The sequence below is a fragment of the Chiloscyllium plagiosum genome, unplaced genomic scaffold (genome assembly GCF_004010195.1).
Source record: "Chiloscyllium plagiosum isolate BGI_BamShark_2017 unplaced genomic scaffold, ASM401019v2 scaf_13149, whole genome shotgun sequence".
Classification (NCBI taxonomy): domain Eukaryota; kingdom Metazoa; phylum Chordata; class Chondrichthyes; order Orectolobiformes; family Hemiscylliidae; genus Chiloscyllium; species Chiloscyllium plagiosum.
Genome location: NW_025199336.1, coordinates 2,988 through 5,613, shown reverse-complemented (window position 1 = coordinate 5,613; position 2,626 = coordinate 2,988). Strand labels below are relative to the sequence as shown.

The window sequence follows — 2,626 nt, the reverse complement described above, 5'->3', positions numbered from 1 at the left end:
ACATCCCTGAACCCAATGGGCAATTTAGCTTGACCAATCCACCTAACCTGTGTATCTTTGGACTGTGAGAGGAAACCGGGGCACCCGGAGGGAACCCACACATACACAGACAATTGCCCGAGGCTGGAATCGAACCTGGGATCCCTGGCGCTGTGGGACAGCAGTGCTAACCACTGAGCCACCTCAACTCCAGCTCTTATTTTCAATGTTGCTATCTTACAAATCCCTAGCCCGTTAATCTCAGACACGTTCTTTTTCTGTTCAAGGGTCGAACTTCATTCCGACGAATGACACACATTACGTAAGTGTTGAAGATTGAATGTCGTGTCGCTTTATTGCGCCCAGTCGTGCCCACTCACCTCAGTTTTCATTCCCTGTTTCAACTCTTCTTTATGTCTTCACTTCGATCTTTCTCCCAACCTTCACTCACACACTTTCCTGTGTCGACAGAATAAAACGAGTAATCCAGGAATGACTTCAACAGAAGCAAATGCGAGGATTTTGAAATTTTCTTGTGAGTCCCCAAACTGTCCAGGTGAGAATGGGAACTTGTTACCGCAGAGAGTGGTTGAGAACGAGACCTTGAATGCACTTAGGAGGAGGATAGATAAGTGCAAGAGGGAAAGGAAAAATAGCCAGAAGATAGTGAGAGTAACAACGCTTGACATCAAGGCTGCATTTGACCAAGTGTGGCATCAAGTAGCCCCAGGCAAAACTAGAATCAATGGGAACTGGAGGCAAATTCTCCAGTGCTTGGAGTCATACCAGGGCACAAAGGAAGATGGGTGTTATTGTTGAAGGTCAGTTACCCCAGCTCCAGGATCTCTCAGCAAGACTCCCTCAGGGTAGTGTCCTAGGCCCAACCATCTTCAGCTGCTTCATCAGTGACCTTCCCTCCATCACAAGGTCAGAAGTGGGGGATGCTCGCCGGGGATTGCACAATGTTCAGCAACCATTCGCGACTCCTCAGACACTGAAGCAGCCTGTGTTCAAACGCAGCCAGATCTGGACAGTATCCAGGCTGGGGCTGACAAGTGACGAGAAGCATTCACCTCACATCGGTGCTCGACGATGACTAGCAAAGGTGCAAAGTAGGTTGGAGAAGGCCTGGATACAGAGGAATGGTGTGTGCCGTGTATATGTGTCATAGATACGGTTGGTCCACTGTTTAAAAAAACAATGATGCGCTGTACCATTCCATTTTCTAGTTCGTTTCAATCCAAACTCAAATTGTTCGAAACATGAATCGACGAAGCTCTTTTCTAGAAGTAACAGGTTGGAAATTCCTTGGCGTGCAATTAAACAAGTGACAGAACATGGTAAAGGCATTTCATTGTTGATGTTTCTTGAGTTTCTTTGTCCGCTAGGTGAAGTTTGTCCCTCTAGAATGCTATCCCTTATTCCCGATTACTCCGCCTCAGCTGCTCCCAGAAAGACCAGTTCCACCACAGAACATCCCAGATGGCCTCCTTCTTCAAAGACCACAATTTCCCCTCCCATGTGGTCAACGATGCCCTCCAGCGCATCTCCTCCACTTCCCACACCTCTGCCCTTGAACCCCGGCCCTCCCAACGCAACAAGGACAGATCCCCCCAGTCCTCACCTTCCACCCCACCAACCTTCGGATACAATGCACCATCCTCCACCATTTCCACCACCTACAACCAGACCCCATCCCTTCCTACTCCTATCTGCGTTCCGTAAAAACCATTCCCTCTGCGACTTCCTTGTCAGGTCCATGGCCCCCACCAATGCAGCCTGCCCTCCCAGCACCTTCCCCTGCCACCGCAGGAACTGTAAAACCTGTGCCCACGCCTCCTCCCTCACCTCCATCCAAGGTCCCAAAGGAGCCTTCCACATCCATCAAAGTTTCACCTGCACTTCCACACATGCCATTATCTGTATCCGTTGCTCCCAATGAAGTCTCCTATACACTTCAGAGAACGACTCTGGGACACCCGCACCAACCAACCCCACTGCCCTGTGGCTGTACACTTTAACTTCCCCTCCCACTCCCCCACGGACGTGCCGTTCCTGGGCCTCCTCCATAGCCAAACACTAACCACCCGATACCTGGAGGAAGAACTCCTCATCTCCCACCTTGGGACCCTCCAACCCCAGGGCATCAATGTGTATTTCACCAGTTTCCTCATTTACCCTCCCCCCCCCCAACCTTATCCCAGATCCAACCTTCCAACTCAACACCGCCCTCTTGACCTGTCCAACCTGTCCATCTTCCTTCCCATCTGTCTGCTTCACCATGCCCTTCAACCTATCACAAACATCCCCACTCCATCCACCTATCACATTGCCAGCTACCTTCACCCCAGTCCCACACTCCTCTCCCATTTATCACTCAGCCTCCTTGGCCCACAAGCCACATTCCACATGAAGAGCTTTTGTCTGAAATGTCGATTCTCCTGCTCTTCGGATGCTGCCTGACCTGCTGTGCCTTTTCAGCGGCCCTCTCTCAACTCTGATCTCAGCTTCTGCAGTCCTCACTTTCTCCCTGGGATTGGATGGAATTGTGTGTGACTGCGTGTTTTGAGAGAGGCATGTCTGTTGCGCGTGTTTGTAAGAGAGTGAGTGTCGGTTTGCGTGGTAGTGAGTGTATGTCTGTGTGTGT

General features: G+C 50.6%; 1 long non-coding RNA gene across 1 annotated transcript; it reads left to right on the top strand.

Annotated features, from left to right (window-relative positions):
- The first annotated feature begins 263 nt into the window (after positions 1-263).
- On the top strand, positions 264-1,313 carry LOC122546031. The gene is made up of 3 exons (XR_006310651.1): positions 264-301; positions 451-535; positions 1,209-1,313. It is a non-coding gene; the product is annotated as an uncharacterized LOC122546031 (long non-coding RNA).
- The last annotated feature ends 1,313 nt before the right edge of the window (positions 1,314-2,626 follow it).